This window comes from Passer montanus, unplaced genomic scaffold (genome assembly GCF_014805655.1).
Source record: "Passer montanus isolate IOZ18808 unplaced genomic scaffold, ASM1480565v1 scaffold56, whole genome shotgun sequence".
Lineage (NCBI taxonomy): Eukaryota > Metazoa > Chordata > Aves > Passeriformes > Passeridae > Passer > Passer montanus.
In genome coordinates, this window is record NW_024370595.1 from 2,969,075 (window position 1) to 2,981,309 (window position 12,235).

Genomic DNA, 12,235 nt, shown 5'->3' on the forward strand with positions numbered 1-12,235 from the left:
TTGAGTCTCTGTCCTGCAACAGTCTTCAAAGTAAAATGCCCTGGTGTTTCTGCATATGAACCTATAGCATCAATAGCCATAGCTTGAGGAGTCACACAAATGTTTTGTCCTCCATTCCAAGACAGCACTAAGCACCTGCTCAGATCTAGGACCTTGAGTATCCTCATTCTTGTTGTGGTGTTCTGTAAAAGGATAAACGTCAAGTGCAGACCAGCCTCACCAGTGTCTTGTGGGGGAGCATGCCTCTTGAGTCTTTGTTACTGGAAATAATCATTAGGAAAACTTAACTTGCAAAGAATAAAGATTTTTTTGTTGTTGTTTTTATAAAATCTTGATTGCATTTAAAAAAAATCATGCTAGCATATATATATATCGATATAACAAAAGAAACTCTCATTTGGATGTTAAAATTCCAAGATAAAGAATCTTGCAAAGGTCTTTTCTTTCCACTGCCTATACTCGGTTGCCTTGAATGACAAACTCTGGTGTAGAAATCTACAGTGCAAATGCCCAGAGCTAGGCAAGACAACCCCATCCCTGTCTCAGAAAACCCCGACACAGGGTCTCTCCACAGGCTCAGAAGCCCAGGTGCCACCCTGGGTTCTATATGGAGGTGTCCACTCCCCAGAAGTAGCTTGTGCTCTTGTGGGCAGCTGGCCTTTAATATCTTTCAGGCTAGTGAGTGTTTATAAGCTCAGTCTCAGAACATATACATTTAGGCAAGGAAAACAGGGTTTTAGGCACAGAGGGGTTTTACATGCAGAGGGCTAACTCCTGATACTCCGGGATGCCTGACTTTCAGCTGGAGACCCTCTGTGTGTGAAAGTATCATACACCATATGTATATGAAATTCTTGTCCAGGCTGCAAGGGATGCCACTCCTTCAAACAACCTTGTTTTTTACCTTCCTCTCTTGGGCACCACAACACTGAATTCATGATGAGAATGTTGCTTCACTGCTCTAAACTTCTTCTGTAAATGAGAGTTGGGAGGTCAAGCCATTACTCTAGGTCATTTCTGCATTACATAAGCGCCACTCAACAGAAAATTGTACTTGGTCACAGTTATGCAGAAGACGCTGCAGTTTTTCTCTTTCATAGAGGTGATGGGAGTCTTCTCCTCTGGCCACCTGCATATTCTCAGTATGAAACAGAAATCATGTGTAGGGCAGAGCATTCATTACCAAACTGCAGTGGAACTGTACTTGAAAGACTTTGAAGTAAGGAAGGAGTTAATAGTTGCAAAAGAGTCATTTCCTGAGTCCTTTGGTTGGATGAGTAAAAACTTTCAACTATTTCTATTTCTTCTGTGTCATTTAAGAGGCTTTCAAGGTGCACTGTACCTCTCAGACCAGGTAAGGAGTACAGCTTTTCACTTCTTGATTGTTTATTCATAATAGTTTCTCAGAGGAGTCAGACTGAGTCAAGACTGATTTTGCTCCCTCCTCTTATTTACCTCTGAAGCGAGAACGATTCATTGCAATTCAAGAAGTACATGTGTATCTTTGTGCCAGATGACTGTGAGCTGTAGAAGTAAAGGAAGAACTGTATGGCTTAATAATAGAGCAAAGATAATTAAGAAATTATGTTGCATGTATTTAGAAGTCAGAATTATTACAGCAAATACTGCAGTAAAAGAGCAAGAAAACTTATCACCAGTTTTAAGGAGTTCAGTCTGCAGGAGCCACTAAGAAAATAAGGAGTTCTCACGTATACAGTTTGCTTTAGTGAGGACAGTAGTAATAATCATCGTGTGTCTTTAACTCTGAAAAAGAGGAAGAATGAGCTTCTAATATTGGGGGACAGAAGAAAAATCAAACCCGGACAATTTTGGACTAGTTTTAGTTGTAAATCTGGATCTGATATCTATCTTTGGCTATTGCGAGTCATGTCTCATCCTGAGACTGCTCTGGTGGTTTTTAACATGCAACAGCCCAACATGCACACAGAAGTGACTCTGGAACAATATCATAAAATTATACCATTTCATCAGGGTCTTTTGATGCATAAAAGCTGAACTCAGACAGGCACCAGAAGAAAGTCCCACAGCATAGTGCACTTTAGCATACGGCATTTATTACCCCTTAATAGATAAGGAGAGAGATTCTTTGTGTGAAAACCTTTTTGTTTTGTTTAATAACAAAACAGTTCAGAAACAAGCATAAAATAGACATCTGTGGGGAAGTTATTGTAATAATGTGCTGTCATTGTGTCACCATACAGAAAGGGAAACGGTATGTGCCATGCTGATCCCTGAGTAAAATCATACACCGGTATGGCATTTGTGGATTTTTTAAGACTCAGAGGTTTTTTTTTTGCATTTGTGGGTTTTTAACTCTTTGCTTGTTATCAGTTTTAATGTTTGGATATTGACTCCTTGAATGTTTCGTTTAAACGCTTCTGGATTTTATACATAGTAGTCAGGAAAACGTAGTTAGGACTTTTAACAGCATTGGTTCGATTCAGACACAAAATTTCCATCCACGTTGGGACTTCATTCCTAAATCATTCTCACTTTACTTGTGAAATTGCTGTTAGAGTAGTGACTGGACCTCTGTAATGAATTTCACGCTCTACAGACTCAATGATCCACATGAAGTTTTGTCACTGCATCTACAGATGGGGACTTAATACGAATCTCTGCTGGTGCCAGACTTGTGCCCTGGTTTTTGCAGCTGCCCCGTGCAGGCAATCTGATCAAGAAGCCCAGTCTTCCCTTGCAAACAGCTGTGTCAGTTTAGAAACACCCAGAGAGCATGTCACCATTCTGCTAGGGAAGAGGTTGTGGCAGGGGTAGAAGCATTTGCATCAGCCTTAGTCTTAGTTTGAACATCAGTGCTAAGCAGTTTGCTGTTCCTTATGGGTCTGTATGGCCTTAGTTGGTAAATTCTTGCAGTCTGTGCCATATTTTGCTGAAGGCTGAGGTGTGCCTGCAGTTCTGCAGTCATATTTCCCAGTTACTGAATAGGCACGGGGGGCTCAAGGGAAAGCGCTCAGTAGCTTTGTGTGGGAAGAGCAAACTGAATCCAGGCATCCCCTGTCACCAACCAGCATCTTACCCATTGTTCATATATTCACCTTCTGTCTTGCAGCGTGGGTTTGGGTTCAACTCAGATGTGTCTGCCTGTACAGATAATTAGGCTTGATGGCTGTTAGTGCAGAAAAGGCCAGCTCAGGTGATATAAAATGTTTGCTTTCAGTGCTCTCTTTCAGCATCAGTATCTTTGTTTGATGTCGGAAAAGGGTGCACTCCTCTGTCGGAGGGTGCCGTATATTATGTGCAGTGGTTAGGTGTAACAGCACTGAAAACAAATACCCGAAAGGTCATTCATTATATAGCAACTTTGGTCTGCCACAGTAACTGCTGCGTTGTGGTCAAGCAGCCAGAGGGGAGAAACCCAGACACAACTCAGCCACAAGTTATTTTTGTGGTAGACTCCCCTGTCCTGCTCAAAAATGAAGGCACAGCTAGACTGTGTTACCACACATCTTAAATAAAACAACAATGGTGTTGTGCACATGTATTGCCACTTACAAACTTCACATTTGCACAGTTTCCTGATAAAAAGTTGTTTTGAAACAGAAGTTCAGGGGGGTTCACTGCTGGTAACTAATGTTTGCAAAGCCTTCAGTTGGACAGAAGAGAGGTTTTCTTATCAGGCATATTTATTGACACTGGTCCCATGCTCTTCATAGCATACAAAAGGAGCTTGAAAATGTAGTTCTCGTCTGAAAACTGACATTACAGAAATGACATTACAGTTTGGACCTTGACTACTACCTCTAGAATTCCTGGATGAAATGAGCTCTATTTATAGTTAAATGTCTGTGGGATTATTGTTTTGGCTTGATTATTCTACTGCCAGCTCTCAAATGGGAAAGTCAAGCTGGTGTTCCTCTTGGGCTTTCTATTTATACACAAGAAACCTGAGAGGGACTCAGAGAGAGAGTTAAGGTTATTACTTAAAATAGGTTTTAAATGGGTAATATAATCCAATTTTTGTCTAAATTTGGTTACTAATCAATCAGAAATATCCCACAGGATTAATTTTCTATATCTTTGAATCATGTAATGTCAGTTTGATCCAGTCTCTTTTCATATATTTTTGATTGGAAGCCTTTTGTCCTTACAGAAATTTTCCATTGATAGTCTTGTTTTTCAGTGTTGATGAATATTTAACTAAAGCTAAATACCAGAGAAAGAGAGAGAAAAAAATCTGTGTATGCTTTGTGTAACAGCTCAATAATTAAATGCTGGGTTTTATCTGTCATTGATAAATTGAACAGAGAGATTCTGCCTTTTTGCACACAGACTGATGAGGGTCCAAGAGTTGTTCAGGCTGGAGCCCAGGGATCTGTAAGTTGGGTCATCAAGAGCTGCACATTTTTACCACATTTTCACACTACTGCATGAAGAATTCAGGCTCAGCAGCTGGTGAATTGAAAATCCTTGCTCTCCCAATGCTAAGTCTTGAAATAAGAACAGAAATTACACCTTGCTATGGTCATGAAGCAGCAGCTAGGGCTACTTACTGTGAGATACACTGCACCTGATTCACATCTGCAAAAATGAGAAGGGAAAATAGCAAAGTACTTCAAACAAGAAGTATGTGCTCTTTTATCTTCTCTTCATCTTCAGATGTCTATATTCTGAAGCATTAGTAGTCCTGCACAGGTATATTTTACAGCCAGTGAACCATATATTTAAGTCCGTGAAAGAAAATAGAAAATGTTATCAATGCTTGTCACTGTCACTGTTTGTAATTATCTTTAGATATGCCTTTTTTTCTTTTTTTTTCCTTAAAAGATTTCTTGTTTGTTCCTTTCTGCAGATCTTACTCATAGAGGAAATCTGATCTGCTGCAGCACGGAAACATCAGCAGTAAGATGGCGAGACTAATTCCTTAGGAAGCTGCCTGTAAGTCTGGTCAACATTTAAGATGAAAAGTTTTGCATTTTCTTTGACAGGATGTTACATGCAGAGTTTAGATGTATGAGGCAATTGCTGAGGCAATAAGGGAATATTCAGGAACACAAGCATTGAGTAGGTGAGTAAGCACAAAGGCAGAAATAATCTTGTTAGGATTTTTTCTTTCTTTCTTCCCTGCCCCCCGCCCCCCACCTTAACTTCTAAAAAACATGATTGGTCTTTGAAACTTACTAAATCATGCCCAATTGAAATCCTGTTCTCCAGAATCCTGGACACACTAAGTAGACCCCACTTTAGGGTTACAATGGTTCAGCAGTCAAAAGCTGTGAGAATAAGCCTTTTGTACTTTTGTTGCTTCACCTTGAGACAGTCAAGCAGTGCAGGGATCAAAGGGAAATCCCCCTGGAACACAGGCAGTGCTGAGAGATAGGGTAGGAAACTGTGGATAAGTAAGCAGAAATGGTGAGGATGAGACCAAAAAAAGGAAAACTGGTAGTACAAACTTGGGGTAGATGAGGACAGAGGGTGGGATCTGGAGAGCAGTTAACAGGAGGAAGAGAGACTTTGGGTTACATGCTGATGATGATGAAAGTGGATTTGTAGAGGACTTGTAGAATAAGATCTGCTTCTTTCAGGTCATTCCCCCAAATACTCTGGAGAAACCCCTGAAATATTCAGATCTCAGAAACATAGAAGTGAATCTTGGAGGCAGCACAGGTGTGTCTGCACCCTCTAGTGGACTACAGAAAATTATTTTACCCAGCAGAAAATTACATTACACAGAATATGTTTTTACCCAGCAGTAACTTTCCACATTTGCTGGGACCAGTCATATCCTGATCTTTAGCATATTTCACACATCTTTAATAACTGTTTTCAGCCTCTATAATATGATGGCTGCATCCAAACTTCTTTTTCTGGGATGGTCTTTTGTCTGTCATAACTCCTGAACTATACAAGAAGTTGATTGTGACTCAGAGTTGTTTGAGGGTGTAAGACAAAACCATGCCAGAACTGTAGCAGCCCAGCAGTTGAGTTTCATTATCTGTTCTGACAGTGTTAAATTTACTAATATTGACATACTTTACATGTAGTCAAATCTCCCTTGTGCAGGTGGTATACTCCTCAGAGTCCTAAGGGTAAATATTACAGAATGATACTTCAGCACAAAAAATCAGTGAACAATCTGTTTAGTGGAAGACCATTTCCTGTCTCATTGCTCAGCTCTGATATACTTGCTGCTGGAGGACACATGCTGACTGAGATGTAGAACTACAGGAAAAAGCAAAGTAGCTTTGTGATTTTTGTGATTGAGTAATGTTCTGGGAAATATGATTCTGCCACTGATTCTACCTGAAAGTAAATGCTGATAAAAGCTTTTGTGATGCTGAGAAAAGGTCACCTTTTTAAGAAAGGGATAAATGTGAAATGCTTGAAATGGAGCTAGGATGGAACTTCAGAGCTTCAGCTCTGAACAGGGAAAATTCTGATGCAGCCTCTGAGTACTGGGGGATTATACCATAGTATTTGCTTCTTATAACACAAGATAGCAGCATTTAAGATACTTAGAGACAAAAATAAAGAAGATACCCATTAGTAATTATATGAACAAATGGATTTTGACAGGACTGAGGAAGTTGGTCCGGTGCCACCAAGGAGAATGCTTAAAGAATGCCAGTGAAACTCTTTCTTCTTTACAAATAAAAGTACTTGCTTTTCAAAAGGTCAAAGAGTAGAAAATAGTGTAACTCCTCCTCTAGACCATGCTCCTAGGAGAAAGAGTGTGCACATTCAACTTTGTTCTTTGGAAAGTATTTAAAGGCTTATCCATCTCCTTCCTAGGTAGTATGCTAGAACTATGGGCTGGGCTGAATTGCACCCAGCCAGTAGAAGCTGGAACAGCAAGCAAAAGAAGACAAAAAAGGTCATAAGCCTGAAAAACCATTCAGCTGGAAGGCTAAAGACCTTATCTCTAGTCTTGTCTTCACAGACAGTTTGACAGTAATCACTGGATAACTCCAGAGGCCAAACTAAAGAGTAGATTCCAGGCCATGTGCACTTGATGGCTGCCTTTGTCACTAGACAAGAGAATCTCTTGCCCTACTTCATGATGTTTTCATCTTTTCTGAGTTGTTGTATTGATAATTTTTTAGTGTGCATCTCTGATGAAAGATGGGCAGTAACCAGAAGCTTTGTGGCTAAAGCAATCTCCAGCTCAGATAATCTAACTCCCACGGTCAGACTTGGAGGGCAGCTTAAGGCATCTATTTCCTGAAATTAACTACTGAATTGTTGTTCAGACAGGGAAGAGAAGGGAAGTGTTTTTCTTCTATCAACTATCTTGAAAAATTGTAGCAAATTATATTTAGGCCTCAGAAAAAGGCAACAGGGAATTTTAATAAAAGGAACTTTAGGAAAGTGGTTGAAGGTTCAGGTCTCCCTGTAGTTTCCCTGTGAGAGTAAGTTCTGTGAGAATTACTATTTGTTCCCCCAATTTTTCATGTTTTTAAGACTCATCCTCTGTCTGTACTGAATGACCTATGTGTGTGGTATGTGAAGGGTGCTGACTTCACACTGTTCCTTATAATTTTTCTGACTATTTCAGATCCCATTCTGAGATGCCTAAGCCTTCATCCTTCCACCCATGTGATGTCTAAAGCATACTCCTAGGAGAAAGAGTGTGCGCATTCAACTTTGTTCTTTTGAAAGTATTTAAAGGCTTATCCACCTCCTTCCTAGGTAGTATGCTAGAACTATGGGCTGGGCTGAATTGCACCCAGCCAGTAGAAGCTGGAACAGCAAGCAAAAGAAGACAAAAAAGGTCATAAGCCTGAAAAACCATTCAGCTGGAAGGCTAAAGACCTTATCTCTAGTCTTGTCTTCAGAGACAGTTTGACAGTAATCACTGGATAACTCCAGAGGCCAAACTAAAGAGTAGATTCCAGGCCATGTGCACTTACTTGATGGCTGCCTTTGTCACTAGATGAGAGAATCTCTTGCCCTACTTCATGATGTTTTCATCTTTTCTGAGTTGTTGTATTGATAATTTTTTAGTGTGCATCTCTGATGAAAGATGGGCAGTAACCAGAAGCTTTGTGGCTAAAGCAATCTCCAGCTCAGATAATCTAACTCCCACGGTCAGACTTGGAGGGCAGCTTAAGGCATCTATTTCCTGAAATTAACTACTGAATTGTTGTTCAGACAGGGAAGAGAAGGGAAGTGTTTTTCTTCTATCAACTATCTTGAAAAATTGTAGCAAATTATATTTAGGCCCCAGAAAAAGGCAACAGGGAATTTTAATAAAAGGAACTTTAGGAAAGTGGTTGAAGGTTCAGGTCTCCCTGTAGTTTCCCTGTGAGAGTAAGTTCTGTGAGAATTACTATTTGTTCCCCCAATTTTTCATGTTTTTAAGACTCATCCTCTGTCTGTACTGAATGACCTATGTGTGTGGTATGTGAAGGGTGCTGACTTCACACTGTTCCTTATAATTTTTCTGACTATTTCAGATCCCATTCTGAGATGCCTAAGCCTTCATCCTTCCACCCATGTGATGCTTATCTTACAGAGCTTGAAATTCTGTTTCAAATCTGGTTTAAAGGGGTTAAGCTTTCAGAAACAGGCACCAACTCTGAGTTCCTAATTTTCAAATACTTATTAAAAGATATCTGGATCTGACTTGCAGAGTATTGAGTGCTCACAAATCCAGATATGGACAATAGAAATGTGGCTTTGAAAGAGTAACATTTTATTTAATGCCAAATGCTTTTAGAAATTAGGTACTAGGTAACTCAGGGCCTTCATTCCTCACATTCCTCTTTGTAATATGGGGTTAAATAATCTTTATATAAGAGGAAGGCTGCAAATAAGAAATTTGTAGGTGTTTCTGAAGCACTTTGATGCTGCAACACTGGAAGCCATAAAAATGCCCAAAAATAAATTGTTTATTTAGTATGTAGGACAAGAATTTAAACAGTGCATTTTATATAGGGCATAGCATCATTTATTGAACAATCAGGAGAAAAAAGTCTAAATTTTTCTGATAGGGCCTTTGGAAAATTGCTGGGAAGGCATTGGTTCCAATAGAAATCAAGTGGAAAAAGGCAAGTTTGAACATATCCATTTTCAAGCCTGTAATCTGTAGAGTTTCTTGGCAACTGACTGAGTTCAATTAGAATAGAGATAGAGAATCTTGGCTGATTTCCTGTCTTCGGCTTGTTGATCTACACCATTTCACTAGTAGGATCATTCAGCTAAAAATCAACCATGGAAACCTGCTGATTAAATTCTGGCTCTCGAGATCTTCAGCTGTTTATTTATTCAGGCTGCTAGAACAGTAACTTTCCTGAGCTAAATGAGCATTGTGAGCATTTCAACATGGAAGGAAAAGACACGACATTTTCATAAGGGACACCTTCCATTCTCCTCAGTCACATGTCTCTGCAAAGCTGCTGGTCTCAGTTGCACAGTGTTTAAGCCCTCAGTGCACCAATCAGAGCTCCTGGGGTCTTTAGAAATACATAGCTAGTCAAAAAGTTTGCAACCTATCCATGCTTGCAGCTAACAGAAGCTGGCTGCTAGCACATGAATGTGAGACTGAGTTAAATAGAAGCAAGACCAAGACCTTAAGATGGACTAAACACTGCCTTGCATGTTGCATACAACATCTCCTTATCAGCCTGATTTGTGACTGAGGTCTGCATATCCCTGTTCCAGAAAATCACTGGAACCCAGTCTTTCACATGATGTGCCTTCTTGGTCACCCATTTTTCCTATGGGCCATAAACATGTATTTAACACCTCTAAGAGGATGAAGAATGAAGTTTCCTGTTACATGTCTGGCTTTTGCCAGCTCAGCAATTCTCACCAGTGCAGATACATAATCTTAAAATCGGTGTTGGTGGCTAAAATAGCCTCACAAACTCATCACTGAGTTTTTTTATGGTAACATGCATGTTAAATGTTTGACATTTAAAACCATATACACCTGTGAAAAATTTTTTGAGCTTTTTAAGTGAAATGTTTCCTACCAACAGTTCTTCTCTGAGAAACAGGACATGGCACAGTTTTACATGTTATAGTAAGCTGATAAGTTTGTTCAACTCACATGTCTGTTTCTATTAACGTTTGTGGGTTGAATACATAATTACCCCCACATGACAGGGGCAGAGATCATAGCCAATATGGATATCAATAACAAATATGATTGGTCTACCCTGAGGAGATGTTTACACTGAGTGGGGAGGATTCTCAGCACTTCCCACTTTTCACTGCTGCAGTACTGCAAAAATTAACTGCACAACTCTCACAGCAGTGCCTGGGAATCACTTTGTTAAATCTGGAGCGCTAGCTTGTGGAAAGACTATTACTGTGTCAGCTAGCAGCAGGAGAGCAGAGAGAGAAAGGAATCAATCATATTACAGAAAAATCAGTTCCTTTGGTTGTGCCTGTTTTTCTGACTGCCTTAATTTGTCTTTGGGACTACTGTAGTCATGAGTGTAGGAGGAAAAAGAGGTGGTCAGAAACAGAATTATTTAGGTTGGAGAAGACCCTCAAGGTCATAGAGTCCAACCCTTAATTCAGCACTGCCAAGTCTGCCACTAAACCATGTCCTGAAGTGTCACATCTGCACATCTTTTAAATACCTCCAGGAATGGTGAGGAGGAATACCTCCACCATTTCCCTGGGCAGCCTGTTCCGATGCCTGATAACCCTTTCTGTGAAGGAATTTTCCTATTATTCAATCTAAATCTCCCTTGGGTTACAGGCCAACCTGAGTCCATTTCTTTTTTTTCCTACTTGGGAGAAGAGACCAACCCCAACCTGGTTCCAGCCTCCTTTCAAGTGGTTGTAGAGAGTGAAAGGTCTCTTCTTTTCTTCAGACTCAAAATGCCCAGCACCCCCTGTTCTTGTGCTCCAGACTCCATGGTCCTTATCTGTACATTCTGCAGCACCTCAATGTCTTTCTTGCAGTAAGGGGCCATAAAACTGAAAATCTTTGCTGTCTTCAAAAGTCTGTGTGGTCACCTGGAGATTTGGCTTTCTCAAGATTGAAATAAAAATATCAGTGTTGTCATTGCCATTGCCAGCTTGCCATTGCCAACGATTTTGTTGTTCACACTAATGTGCTGCAGGAGCTGTAAATGCTCCCCTGCCCATATCTGCCACAGCAAAGTAAAAAAGTTCACATCCTCTATGTATCATCAGCTTAAACTCTTCTAGTAAACCCAAAGAAAATAAGTAGAGGTATGTTCACAAAGAACCAGCCAGAAATTCAAAGTGTGCCGGGTGTTAGAAATAAAGCCATGCTTATATATTAAAGATATTTTGGTGTCCAGCTATGGGCCCAAGAGGACTGAATGCTAGATGCTTTCACTTCCTTCAATGGAAGATAAATATATGATTCATTCATAAACTAGGACTGTCACATGTTGAGTCAAGCAGGATTTGGTGTAGGATTTCCAGACTGATATTTGTATCCACAAGAAATACTTTGTCTTCTATTCTGAGCTGCATTTTTCTTGTTTTGAACCCAGACAGAAAAAAGGGCTAAGTGAAAGGCATTTTGAACAGTTAGAGTGAGACGGTGACACTGCCCCGCAAGGGGAGAAACACCAACATGTGTGGATCCAGTGGCTCTGGGAACAGTAGGAAACACTGGTCTGTTTTCTTACTGTGACTGACAGTGGAATAATATATAATGAATATTATCCTTCTTGCCATTGCTCACATCTACAAACTTCTCCTGAGTTATTATGGCCATTACACACAGAAAAACATATACAGTTGCACTAATCAGGAAAAGGAGCTAAAAACATTAGGTGGAATTATAAATGCCTGAAATCCAGGCTTTCATCCTGCCAATTCACATTTTTTGAGAAAGAGAGAGAGGATAAATATAGACTCATGTATATAGGCCTAAGATCCTTTTCAAACAAACCTGGACAGCAGCTGGGCTCAGTGTCTCTCTGGGTTTTATTTACATTCTTGCTTTTATGTTAAGGATAAAGTGAACAAATGTGTGATACCTGTTCTGGCTGACAGTTGCCCAGGACATTTCCTTCTAGATTCTAGACTGTATTATATCCTTCCCCTGCAGGTGAGGATACATGCTCACCCACAGATTCTATTTGTCTGGTAAGAAATTGTACTGAAATATCAGATTCTTTCACTTCTAAGTCCAAGCAGCCCACTCGGTTTCTGTGAATAGCATTCACTGACTGACTCAGAGAAATAATTGCCTGGCCCAGCATCTCAGTGTAGGTTCTCTCTGTTATCTCCAGCATGCTCCACTGAGCCCCAGCCCTCA

General features: G+C 40.2%; 1 protein-coding gene across 3 annotated transcripts in view; it reads left to right on the forward strand.

Moving 5' to 3' along the window:
• Window positions 1-1,232: 1,232 nt before the first annotated feature.
• Window positions 1,233-12,235, forward strand: part of P2RY8 (P2Y receptor family member 8) — a 34,676-nt gene continuing 23,673 nt past the window's right edge. The window contains exons 1-2 of one of the 3 annotated variants that reach the window (XM_039725759.1): window positions 1,233-1,354; window positions 4,832-4,917. The gene's annotated coding sequence lies outside the window, so the exon portion shown is untranslated. The other 2 variants (XM_039725760.1, XM_039725761.1) reach the window with 2 other exon arrangements.